Here is a 14042-nt window from a genome sequence, read left to right as displayed (position 1 = left end):
TTCTCAGAGAGAACATTTGGCCTTTGGTGTTTTGGGATTGGCTTACTTTGGTTAGCGTGATATTCTCCAACTCCATCCATTTACCTGCAAATGCCATATTTTATTCTTTTAATGCTGAATAATATTCCATTGTGTATATATATCACAGTTTCTTTATCCATTCATCTATTGAAGGGCATCTAGGTTGGTTCCACAATTTAGCTATTGTGATGTAAACATTGATGTGGCTGCATTACTATAATATGCTGATTTTAAGTCATTTGGGTATATACCAAGGAGTGGGAGAGCTGGGTCAAATGGTGGTTCCATTCCAGGTTTTCTAAGGAATCTCCATACTACTTTCCAGATTAGCTGTACCAATTTGCAGTCCCACCAGCAATGTATGAGTGTGCCTATTCTGCCACATCCTTGCCAACACTTATTGTTGTTTGTATTCTAACCCCTCTTTAACTATCTTGGAACGGATTTTCATTGTTTAATTTTATTTTAAAAGATAGTGTTAGGGCTGGGGTGGTGGCTCAGTGGTAGAGTGGTAGAGTCCTCGGCACCACATAAAAACAAACTAATGTATCCACCTAAAACTAAAGATACATACATAAATAAATAATTTTTTTAAAAAAAAGATGGTGTCTATATAATGCTGAATTTTAAAGACTTATTTCCGCCAGAAACTCAAAACAAAACAAAAAAATTCCTTGAAATATTTCCACTTTTCTGTCATGTCATTATAGCAAACAATGGTGGCTGATTTTTGCTTGGATTTGGTGGATATTTTTCGTTAGTTTTTCATTAGTTAACTGTATAACTTTGATCTATAGAAAACATTTATTGACACTAGAATTTAATGCATATGGAATACATTTTTGGAAAACTTGACTTTATAGTTTCTTCTAATGTTTTCTGAGCATGACTATTTTTGTCATAACTGATTATTTGTTCTTTTGAAAAACATTTTTGAAATGTATTCATGGAAATTTTCATGTATTCTTAGTGCCTAGAAGGCAAGAAAGACAAAACTATTTCCTTAAGGGTTGAAGCAACTTTAAATTAATCGATGTGCCATTAATTTCAGGTAAATGAATTTGGCCTGGTCTGTAAAGCTTCATAGTCTATAATGTGGTTTGTATACAATGTATAATCTTCCTTGGTCTTCTGAAATGAGGAACAAAAATGTTTATTCTTAATTTATAGCTTTTCATTTTATTGATTATTTGAGGAAATGTGACTTTAGTAATCAGTGTTGTCTCAAAAACTTTTAAAGCAAATTCCCTGAAAGGTGACAAAACCATTTCTGAAGTTAATGTATTTATTTACTTTTTTTTTTCATTATTTCATTGTGTGTGTGTGTGTGTGTGTGTGTGTGTAGACAACTTTAAAAAGGCGTCTTAGAGTAGAATGAATTTTAAATCAGCTAATAAAATTCTTTAGTGAGGGAGCTGTGATTGTGGCTCAGCGGTAGAGCGCTCCCCTAGCACGTGCAAAGCCCTGGGTTTGATCCTCAGCACCACATAAAAATAAAGAAGTAAAGGAATTGTCTAAACTAAAAAAAATAAATGTTTTAAAAAATTCTTTAGTGATATAGTCATCATAGTTTTACTTACTAATGTTGGTAGAAAATGTAATAACTAACTTTTGATCCTTTGGTATATTAGAGACAACAGGCATTGTGTATGAATCTAGCTGTCCTGCAATAATAATGTGAGATAGTAGCTCATTTTAAATCTATTATGCTTTTTTCTTTTTTTTTTTTTTACTGGGAATTGAACCCAAGGGCACTTCACCAGTGAGCTATCCCAACCCTTTTTATTTTGAGACTGGGTCTCAACTAAATTGCCAAGGCTGGCCTCAAGAATTTACAATCCTCCTACTTAGCCTCCTGAATAGCTGGGATTATAGGTGCATGCCACCATGCCTGCCTTACTGTGCTTTTCCTTGTACTTATCATCAGAAGAAATCTGTTTTAATATCTCTTTATGAATGGAATTGCAAGATCGTTTTCTTAGAGATGAATCATGATTAGTCATTTTTAAGTGCTTACTGCAGACTGCCATGCCTAGTATGGTGAGTATGGTATAGGTAAAATAGTTAATAAGGTAGTTCATGTTCTTAATTCTGGTTGGTTCTAGGAAAAGCAAAGAATAATCAAAACTCATTATAATGATATATAGAAGACCTATAGTTTTGTGAGAAACAGGAAGAAGAGAGATCAGTCTCTCTGATAAGGATATCCACTGATTATTTCATTATATCTATGAAGAAACAGTACATTAGGATTTAGTGCTATGTGTAGTTTCAGACATCAACGGGTGGGGGGGGGGGAATTAGAGCTTATCCCTTGTAGGTAAGGGAAGACAACTTATAATGTATTGTGACCTAGTACATCTAAGTATACTCTGTTTGGTGCTAATTTTACTTCTTACAAGTTGGATTTCCTTTGCTATTCTCATTTCTACAATGTTTTTCCCATAGAAAGTAAAAGTTTAGATGGAAAATAATTGATAAATCTTTGCTTTACACATTGAGGGGAGAAGAGTAATTTTGAGGTGGATATTAAGTTCTAACTAGTAATATGGGTATATTGGGTATCCCAGAAAGCCAGTTTGTTCCTGAAAAGAGCTAAACTAGATCATTAGCAGATTGAGTTGGAGGTGCATGCTTTATTAAACATTTAATATTGATTTACAGGTATTACTAACAATCTATTAGATGAGAAGGGTAATAAAATTAGTTTGCTACGTATGTGTATTTCAAGCACTGTGTGGGTTGACCATGTACTTGCTCTCTCACTTATATGTAGGAAAGGTGCAGTGTCTCATTTTTATAGATGGAGAAACTTCAAACTTAGAGGAGATTAGTGGATTTCTAAGTTCTAGGGAAAAAGTCCTAGACTCCCAAAGTCCATGCAGACTAGATCCCATTAGGCCTCAGTTAAGATGGTCTTTGTATGGTTTTAAAACTTTAAAGTTGTTTAAAAGGGTGTGATAGACTATATGCACCCACAAATTCTAAAATATTTACCATCTAGCCTTTTATTAAAAAGATTCCCTGATCTCTGCTCTTAAATTTAAAAAAAGCTAAAATGCTTAATAAAAATGGGGATATGTAGGGGTGTCACCATATATACCTCTAATCCCAGTGATGCGGGGGGCTGAGGCAGGAGGATCTCAAGTTTGAGGCCAACCGGTGCAATTTAGGGAATTGTGTTTGATTCCTAGTTCTGCAAAAAGAAAAAGGAAAAAAAAGAAAGAAAGAAAGAATTTGTGCATATATATTGAAAGTTCTTCTTAATCTTTTCTGAAGGGTCATTGTTTTTTGGAAAGTTAATGAAAGCTGTGGATAATTTCTGCAGAAAAAAAATACATAAACAGTTTTTTATTTAATTTCATGAAATTCATAGTCCCCTTGAAACCTGCCCAGGTTTCTTAGACTTCTGGTTGGAGAGTAACACAGCCAGGATACAACTTTGTTGCCATAAATAGAACTAAAACTAACACCCTAAAATAAATATTCAAACTTCATAATCTTGTTTACCTTCTTAAAATATATACAGGATTGGTATGGCTCAGGCATTTCTAAACAAGTTGGAAGGGGATGTAATCCTCCAACTAGTTAGGAGTAACATGTCCCTCCCACCCCTCTTTTTTTCTTCTTGATGAGCTTCCCTATTGTAGGCTGAGACACTCTAAATCAGTAGTCAATAAGAATATCTAACATTTCAAGTTAGAGGTTTTTTCTACTAACTACTGTGTTTAAAAGTTACAGACTTAACATTTTCTTCCCATCACATTCTCCATTTTCTTAGAACAATTTACAAGATGATAAGAAGAGAATCTAGTACTATAGAAGTATTTTAACTTTTTTTGGATTGAGGCTGTAGAGAAATACTTAGGTTGTCTCTTTGAATAGACAGAGCTTTGTAGTAACATGGACCTATTTCAGATATCAGCATTGTCCTGAACAATAGACCCTGAACAAAAGACATTTTTCATAGTCTCAGTTTCCTTAATTATAAAATAGAAATAAAGTTGTTTAATTGTAGGTAATTTCATATATGTGATAACTATTGAATAAATATCTTTCATAAGTAATCAGATACATTTTTGTTGATTACCCTACGCTTGTCAACATTTTGTAGAGATATATCAGGTATTTCCTAGGTGAAATATTAATTTTTTTTTCCCTTTCAAATGAGGGATAAACTCATTTTAAGAATTCAAGCAGATAGAAAATATGTAATATAAAAAATCTGTAATACATTTTCTTAAAGAAAACTATGAAATTTGGGAACTGTTCTTCCACTTAACATGTATTATAATTTGTTATTAATTTACAAAAACAAGATCGTACTCAGTATCAGTATTAGCATCTTGTTTCCCCACTCCCCTTATTGTATTTTGGGTTTTCTATATATACCTCTTTTGTTCTAATGGGTACATGGAATGACATTGATCGGTTGTACCATAAATTAACCACTACATTGTTAAGAGGGTTTTTTTTTTTCCTTCATTTGTTCCTTACTAAAATAAATAACGGTACCATTAAACATCCTTCTATCCATCTCTTTGGGTAGAGCTGGGTTTTTTTTTTTTTTTTTTTTTTTTTTTTTTTGCAGATGTTCAAACACTACCGAGTAGTTAAAATACTAGTAGTTAAAAATTACCTCTCCATTTTGTCTCCCTGATATATCCAGTGTTAAATTTGAGGTCTACACCTAACTGTCTTACACACTCACACAAGCCTCTTATATATTGAGGAGTACCTCACTCTTTCTTTTTCTTTCTTCTTTCCTTTCCATCCATCCCTCCCTTTGTGCTTAATATAAAATGGGAGTATAATATAAACATGATCCTGCAAATTGGCTTATAACGTGGGCATGTCTGTAGACAGTATATATGAATCCAACTTGTTCCTGATCATTCACTGTGCACAACATTCTTGCACATTCTCTCTAGCTAGACCTGTCTTCCTTCTCTTTCCTTCTTAATCTCTTCATGCCTACTGGCATGCCTCTTAATCTTACTTTGCAAGAATAGGCCTTCACTTAATCTCACCAGAGGACCTTTGCTATTCTCATTTCTACAGTGTTTTTCACACAGAAAGCTAAAGACTCATTCCATCATATTTCAGTTTACATTAAAATATCACCTTTAAATATCATAAAAAGAGGGTTAACCCTTTAAATACTGAGTTTTTTCCTGCACATTACCTCTTACTAAAGTATAATATATGAATACGTTTGTACAGAAACTGCCAAAATCCTAAATGATGAATTTTCACAAAGTGAAGTCAGCCATTTAACTGAAATAATGTGATTTTGAATTTAGTCTTTCTCTTTCTAAAGAACATCTGTATTTTTGGATTTCTTAAACAGAATGAGTGGAACTTATTTTCCCCCCCTTAATGTTTAAAAGTTGTCATAGTAAACACAGGCTGATGACTGTAAGCCAATACTGTATTGAAGAAGAGTGCCTCCTCCCCTTCCTGCGTGCCTACAATTGAGGTATCTGAGCTGTTCAACTTGCTGACTTTGAGATCTCTCCTGGTACCACACAGGTACCCATTTGTGCACTCGCGCCCGCACACAAAAGCATAGATGTGATTGCAACCTTCTCTGACATTTTGGAAGACTGGGTTTTTAATTTCACATTTCTCAGAAAAGTTAGTGCTGATAAACTGCAGTTTATACCTTCCCCTGGTCTAATATATAGAATAACAATAAAACTTGTTTTCATTAGTCTGATGCATTTTTGTGAAATCAGCAGGATGCTTTAGAACATATTTCTCTTTATTCTCCTAATCAGCACTTTGAGTATTTATGCCCATGAATTCTTCATGTATTATAAGGAGAATGGAGCTAATGAGAATGGTGGGTGGGGTACTGAAATATCTGAGCTCTGATTTGCCTAACTGATAAAGTAGCTAGAAAATTTCCCACTCCCTGGCATAATTAGTTCTTGTTGCAATGTACTTTAAAAATGCTGTGATTTGCATGGTAAAAATAAGCTAATGGAGTTTATTCTTTTGTATTAAGAGCCTATTATGTTTACTTGGTCTTTGGTAAGATATGTAGCAGTTAAACAGACATTTGTGACTTAAGTATGTTCTGGGATGGTGTTTCTTCTAGGATCAATTCTGTATCCTACCTCTGTAATGTACAATTATAAATGACCTTTTCTTTTTTTTTTTTGCTGTAAAATCTTAAGTAGCAATAATAAGGAGACCATTTCTGTGTAGTAGCTGACTACAAGAATCTGTATTTTGAAAAATATCTCCTGTTCTTAGAAACAACATTTTGTGCAGACATCATTATCTACTAAATAGTTCGTTGGGTTTCTGTTGTACGCTTTTTTTTTTTTAACCTTTTCACTTAATAGTCTTTCATACTAGATTATACTAACTCACTAGTCTTCTTACCTTAATCCTTTGCTTATGCAAATTATTTACTTAATCATGCAAGTAATAATTCAAAGCTTATAGTTCTCTGCAACATGCTTTGGCTAAAGTAAGCCATTCTAATGTAGCTAATTTCAGTTGTTTTGATAATTATTTTTATAATGCACTGAAAATCTTATTTTGTTCCCACCATTAGTAAGTATAATATTATTTTCTGTATAAAATTTAGGACAGGTGATATCTCTTTCAATATTTGGAAAGATGTATTAGTTAGTTAGTTCTCAGTATATATTTAACATTGTAGATTTTAATTAGAACCGGAATGTCAAACTCTTGACATGGAAGAATTTAACTGAATGTTTATAGTAAAATATGAATTCTTTTGTGTACCAATTCTGGTGTGGTAGGTTATACAAATTGAATTTAGTTTGGCTATTTTAACATTAATAAAATGTTAAGAGAAAATTCCTGATAGCCTTAGTCTGTAATAAAGCCCATGAGTACAGTATACCTAAGTTATATTCTATATTGAAATAAATTTCTTGTGTGAAATAATTAAGTAAATTATCTATAATTTTTAGTACTACAGAGTAGAATTTGGACTCAGTAATTACGAGAATCATGACAGTCAATAAGAATTTATTGAACTAGATTCAGTGATAAGAATTGTTGAAGCTTACAAAATATCTATGTTCTTAAAATTTGTCTTAAAAGTAACTCGGCCTGTTGCCTTCAAAAAGTAGAATTAGAAGATAAGGAATCTGTTTCTGTAATTACTATTGATTTGTTGGTTTAAGTTATTATTTTTGAGACCAAATGAAATAGAATCTAAAATTTTTAAAGAGAACACAATTATGCAAAATTGATGGCATTGAGGTGGCATTGTTTAATACTCTTCTATTATTTCTGCAGGCTGCCTCTTATCCTACCATAAGTCTAATGTAGAGCTACCTCTCAACTATGTAGATAAAAATTACCATTTTCATTTAATAAGTTCAAACTTGAGTGAAATAATTATAAACTGAGATGGAGAAATACAATCATACTTTTGAAGATGTTTTGCTTTTACTTGGCTAGGGAGAAATTGGGGAAAAGCTGACAATTATAACCTTGAAGTATTAAATTTGTCATCATTTCTTTTGCTGTTTCTTACTTCATATCTGAAACAGAGTTTTTTGTTTTTGTTTTTGTCTTAATTCATTTGACTGGTTTAAGATGACTAGACTTTTGTATTAAATAATTGTTTATGCCTTTATTATAGTAGTGAGGCAATAATTTTACCTTAAGATGTTTTTTGTCCCTCAATTCAGAAAAAAATCATTTTATTCAATAAATGTTCAATACGATCTTTGCCTATTCTACAGTATACTGAAGAAAGAACTAGTGCTGAAAGGGAATAAAGCAAAATAGTCATCTTTTTAAGGTTTTGTTTTAATCAAGTAGGAGAAATAGTGAACTTAAGGTAATGAGTTGTGGCTTAAACTTTTTTAAAAAGAATTGTGGGGGCTGGAGTTGTGGCTCAGTGGTGGAGTGCTTGCCTGGCATGTGTGAGGCACGGATTCAATCCTCAGCATCATATAAAAATAAATAAATAAAATAAAGGTATTGTGTCCATCTACAACCAAAAATAATTAAAAAAAGAATTGCCACAATTAAGAGTTATTACAGTCTAACTAAATGGTTTTCTATGTGTTATTGGGGCATCCTTTTGAATCTCCAATCTTTCCCAAGATGGACCTACCAAATCAAAACCTACCAAATCAAAACAATTCCCATAGTAATTTGAGAATGTTTCTGCCTTTAGCACTCTCATTCTCTCATAAGTATATTGGTGGTGTTTTCCAGAAGTTATGTGTGATGACTCATCACCCTATTAATGAAATGTAAGCTTGTACATTCTTATGTTATAAACACTATCATTTTAAATATCTCATATGTGAAATATTTATGAATATAATTCACATAAGTATTGGTCCTTTGGGGTCCTCAATAATTTAAAATTTGTATTGGGGTGTTGAGAACCAGAACCACTGGTCTACATATTTTTTTGCCACATATAAAGGAACTATCTCAATTACTTCACTTTATCAGTTATCTTTAGTAAATATTAGACACAATACTATTTTTAATTGCTGTCTGGTATTGCTTGTCCATCTTGGCACACAGGGTTGATAGATCTGTTTCAGTTTTGACTGTACCATTTATTACATGATCATGTACAAGACACTTGGCCTTTTTCATCCTTATTTTCCTCATGTGAAAAAGTATGGGCTGGGGATGTAGCTCAGTGGTAGGGCACTTGCCTAGCATGCATAAGGCCCTGGGTTCAATCCCCAGCACCACCACCCCCAACACACACACAAAATAATTATATGTATATAATATCATACGTTGTTAGGAGTCATGGGAATACACTGTGTATGTGAAGTATTGTGTAATTTGCATAAGTGCTAGAGATATATGAAGTAGTAGTTTTGATCCTAGATAATGGTAAAGGACTCTTTTTGGGTTTTGGTGAACCTAAAAGGATATTAGATTTGACAGACCTGGTCAAGAGAATGACTTAGGTTCCCTGAGCAACTCATCTCACTTGATACCTTATCTCTCTGGTGCATAGGATATCAGTTGACATTGATTCACCTTTGAGTCACCAGCTATTTAAGTTCTTTTATGAGAGACCAGCAAGCCTCTATTATTACTCTTTTGTTCCTTGTATAGGTAAAACCACTTAAGAAAATTGGAGACATTTTAGATCTTGATTATTCTTATGCAGAATTGAAAAAAATAAGCATTATTAGAGAGAGGGTATAGGAACAAGCGGTGGAAACTTTGGGGTTGTTGGGGTTTTTTTGTGATAGTATTTGTTATTCTTGTTCATAGTTTCATAACTATTCAAGAGTACTTTTTTCTCTGTAGAACTACAGAAATTAAAATCCTTTCCCCATGTGAATAGAGTTGGTCAGCAATAGAACACACCAAGGAATTCCATAAACAGGACAATTCTGCATGGGTTTCTTTAATATATTCTTAATATGTTGAGTTTAATATAATCTTATTTATAAAACTTAATGACACAGAAGTAGAAAGGTGATACCTAAAATAGGGAGGCATATTAGCTATTGTTAAATTGTTCTTTTGCAATTACAAGTTGATAATATCACAGAACACACATTTTTTAAAAAATGAACTAGCATGGGGACTGAAATCATGGCCATGTGGTGGGTGAAGTCAGAGGAAGACAAACACTATGAGTTTGAACCTCACACATGGTGAATGCTGAGTCCTGAAGTAGTTCCTTGTGAAGAGGGAATAGTTTGTTCCCTGATGATTCTGTAGGAAACCAGCCTTAATATAAATAAATAGAAAGTTGATAGACAGTATTTCTGGAGCATTTCACTGTGCCAAATGCTTTATGAGAAATTTCTCATCTGATCTTTACAATAACTACTCAAAACTAGGTTCTGTAATTATCTTACTTTACAGATGAAGAAACTTGGGTTTTAAAGCTGAAGTAACTTGCCCAGGGTCTCAGAGCTAGTAAGGATTAGAGCCAAAATTGAAGACTAACTATTGACTCTAAAGCCTGTGTGCTTAATAGCACTATTTTAAACTGCCTTGTCAAGAAAAAGGAGACATGTGAAGGAGAAATAATAGAAAACCCAAGAGAAGAAAATCAGAGGAAATACAAAGATTAGATGATAGATATTAAAATGGATGTGGAACACAGCACTGGAAATTAAGGGTCAGCAATTGGCAGAGAACTATTTTGCAGTTTATAAAAGAAGAGTTGAAGAAGAAAGTAAGAAATATGATTAGATTTATTAAACTTCTAATTTGGGCCAGGACAGTACTATATGTTTTATATGTATATTATCAAATCTACATAATAATACCATAATAGTGATATTTCAGTTATAAATGAATCAATATAGGGTGAGAAAGATTAAATGAATTACTCAATTTGAAACCTAGGTTTCTGAGATTATAGAGCTCATACTTTTATATTATATTACTATATAGTGGGGACTTTTAACTTTTTTTGCAGTACTGAGGATTGAACCCAGTGATACTCTACCACTGAGTTATATTCTCAGTTCGTTAAATTTATTTATTTATTTTTAATTTTGAGACAGGGTCTTCCTAAGTTTCTGAGGTTAACGTGGAACTTGTAATCCTCTGAATTGCTGGATTAAAGGTGTATTCCACCATATCCAGCACTGTTTTGACTTTTTATTAGGAAAAAATTCATAGTTCGGAGGTAAAACATGTAGTAAAATGAACTTTCAGATGTCTGTCCCTAATTTAACAGTTGTCAACTCACAGCCAATCTTATTTTATCTCTAACCTCCCTCCCCCACCTGGATTATTTTGAAGCAAATCTCCACATATTTTATCCACAAATACAAAGTCTGTATATCTAAAGAAGAAGAATTGTAATTTTTATCAGACCTAAAATAAATTTCAACAGTAATGCCAAATTCATTAAATATTTAGTGTTTAAATTTTCCTGATCCTGTAGGCATTTTCGAACATAGACTTTTGGTTCATTTTATACAACATAATGTATAGTGCTCTGAGATTCAACAATGAATCCTGATTTCCTACAGAGGTTTTTTTTTCCTCTTTTTTCTTTTGTGCTGGGGATTGAACCCAGGACACTTAACCATTCAGCCACATCCTTTTTATATTTTATTTTGAGATAGAGTCTTGCTAATTGTTTAGAGCCTCACTAAATTGATGAGGCTGGCTTTGAACTTGTTAGCCTCCTGTCTCAGCCTCCTTGTCACGGGAAAGCAGGGAGCTAAAACTCCAAACCCCTGTTCTTGTGTTCCAGTGAAAGAAAATTTAAAGTCAGATACCAAAAGCCATGCAAGAGAACTTTATTATAAGCAAAAGTGAGGTGAACATAAAGTAAACGTGAGGTGTAAGCAGAGAGCACTCTTAAGAGAGAGTGGGCTATCTCTGTGCAGAGAATGATAAGAAATACAATGCTGTCCCCAAATTTTATTACTGTTTGATGCTTACCAGGAGAACTGGGGACCACCTTCTGTACTCTTTACCAATCATAGGTTCAGTCCCTCCTTCATGTTGGGTGGTAGAGTATTTGACCTTAGTTGGTCCTCTCCAGAATTGTCATAGTGGCCTTCCTACTTAGGAGGGCTTTGTCTACAAGTCAGTCCCATGTTAATGTGGGCACTGGGGTCAATAGCTGGTCAGAAGTTACAGTGCAAAGTCTTCCTAGATACTTGGAGACACACTTATAGCTATAATTCCTAACTTCACATCAACTTCCGGGTGGACCCTGTTGTTAGTCCCATTAATCCTTTTCTCTTGATGGATTTTCCCAGTTAGCTCCTTTTGCTTCTCTTTATTTTCTACAAATTACCACCCTTTGCTTTCTGGTCTGCTTTGAAAGTAGTTTAAAGAAGGATCCTAAAGTAATTTGAAGAACACTTTATGACCTTACCATATATCTCAATGCTCATTGCTAGCTACTACCTAACATTCTGAGCCATTGGTATTACTGGTGTGTGCTACTGCACCCGGCCCTGGCCATAGCCTTTTTTTTTTTTTTTACTATTTTTTTAGTTGTAAAGATGGACACAGTACCTTTATTTTGTTTATTTTTATGTGGTGCTGGGATCAAACCTAGTGCCTCATGCATGCTCCACAGGCTCTACCACTGAGCTGCAATCCCAGCCCCTTTTAACTTAAACATTTTCCTATATTTTATTTTAACTTTGTAAATTATCTTTTAAGATTCAAATGCATTCCTTTGTTTTATTTAAACACTTCACTGTTTTATTTGCTTTTACTGGAAGAAAGTTTGTCACTATGAAAAATTTTAAGCTAAAATAATAACATGATAATATGTTAAAATACTTTAATTTCTCAAAGGTTTAAAGGTTTTGTATCATGGGATGGGAGGGGCAGAGAGTACTCCAAAACCTTAGATAAGACAGACATGAACTCTTTCTATGTCAATAGTAATCTCAATTATAACTGCATATGACTTAAAAGCTATCTGGGTTATTTCTAATTTTTTTTCTTCCCTTTTGTTCCTTCTGGACATGACCCCCAACTTTCCTCCACCCAGAGTAGGATACCTACCTTAATGGTAGATTCATGGTAGAGCACATATTATTCTGTTATCACATCAGCCAAACTTAGTTTTGTAAATGCTGGTAGGAATAAGAATAATATGTTTCTACCACGGTGGGTAATGTTGCTAGTCTGGAGCCTTCAAATATATCCCTAAAAGAGGACAGGCCTGAGAGTCAGTGTACCTACATTTTAAAACTTGGTCATCTCTTTAATCTTTTTAGTTTTTAATTTTCTCATCAGTAAAATGAAGGGATTTAAACTCTTGGCTATGTATGGAGTTATCTTTCATGTGTAATAGTCTGTGGAATAAATTAGTATTTGGAAGTGCTTTTGTTATTTTCAAAAGTTTATGATGATCTTCAAATAGAGTTTTTCCTTTTTAACATTAAAAATAAGATGAAAAATTATTTCTTATTAACTGATGTTAAGATGGAAAATATTATGTTAAATATTAGGCAGTTCCAGATTAAACACAGTTGCCTTTAAAAAGAGAACTTATAGGAAATTCAGTTAATAGAAAAGAAAAAAGGAATGACCATGGAATTAACCCATTAGTAACAGTGAATGAGATCTTCTCCAAGACTTAAGGCTACTGTAGTTTTAGGAAAAACATGTATATAGTAACTTTAAATTAAAAATGTACCATAATTGTTATAATAAAGTAGACTAATAAAACCTTTATGGAATTTCCTTTAGGAATTTCCAGAGTTTCAGAAAAATCCAAGTATTGTAGAATAATTACAGTTACACCATTTTAACATCAAATGGCATTTTTATTTTGGTGGATATATATTAAATGGCCGATTCATGTTGAGGCATTTTGTTTATTGTTCAGCTTAAATTCCTGCTATTAAACAGGAATTTGCTGGCATGGTTCTAAGTGGTTTTCATTATTTTATGCATTCCTTATACTACCACCATGAAGTAGGTATAATTTTTGCATTTGGGGAAACTGAAGATTAAAGACAGTTTTCTGAAGGTCATATTGCTGGGAAATGGTACAACAGGATCCCTAGCCAAGCAGTCTGGCTTGAAATTCTGCTCTTAACCACTGTTTGTACTGCCTATGACATATGGTTCTTTTTCTCAGCAACTCACGATTTAATTGTGAGGAAGGTGCCATTTGAGGAGCACTGGAAAGAGACAGGCAGTAAACAGGTTGACTGGTAGTATAATAGAAGTGTTTATAAAGTAATTTTAGAACTTAAGTGAGGAAGCGATTACCAGATGGTAGAGAAGGGAGGGAGACAGGTTATAGAGAGGAGGTTACTTTAAAGTAGAACTTGAATAGTGAAAAGGAGTTTACCAGACGGGGCTAGGTATGGGATCAGAGTGGTTAATAGATACAGTTCATCAGAAGAAATAATATGGAGGACTAACTTTGGTAAGCATAGAGGAGCTTGGTGTAAGGATTTGTCTTTTTTTTATGGGAGGGGGGGTTGGGGGAGGGGTGGATACCAGAGCTTGAACCCAGGGATACTCAACCCCTAATCACATTCCCAGACCTTTTTTTTTTTTTTTTTTTTTTTTGAGACAAGAGTCTT

At 33.5% G+C, this 14042-nt stretch overlaps 1 protein-coding gene and 1 non-coding gene across 2 annotated transcripts in view; both read left to right on the top strand.

The window, feature by feature from the left end:
* The window catches only part of Pdzd8 (PDZ domain containing 8), a 77870-nt gene that overhangs the window by 4315 nt on the left and 59513 nt on the right, over positions 1-14042 (top strand). The gene's annotated exons all lie outside the window — the stretch shown is intronic.
* Trnaa-agc lies at positions 8667-8738 on the top strand. Its single transcript has one exon. It is a non-coding gene; the product is annotated as a tRNA-Ala (tRNA).

The sequence above is a fragment of the Marmota marmota genome, unplaced genomic scaffold (genome assembly GCF_001458135.2).
Source record: "Marmota marmota marmota unplaced genomic scaffold, marMar, whole genome shotgun sequence".
In the NCBI taxonomy this organism is placed as follows: domain Eukaryota; kingdom Metazoa; phylum Chordata; class Mammalia; order Rodentia; family Sciuridae; genus Marmota; species Marmota marmota.
This window is presented reverse-complemented; position numbering and strand designations above follow the sequence as displayed.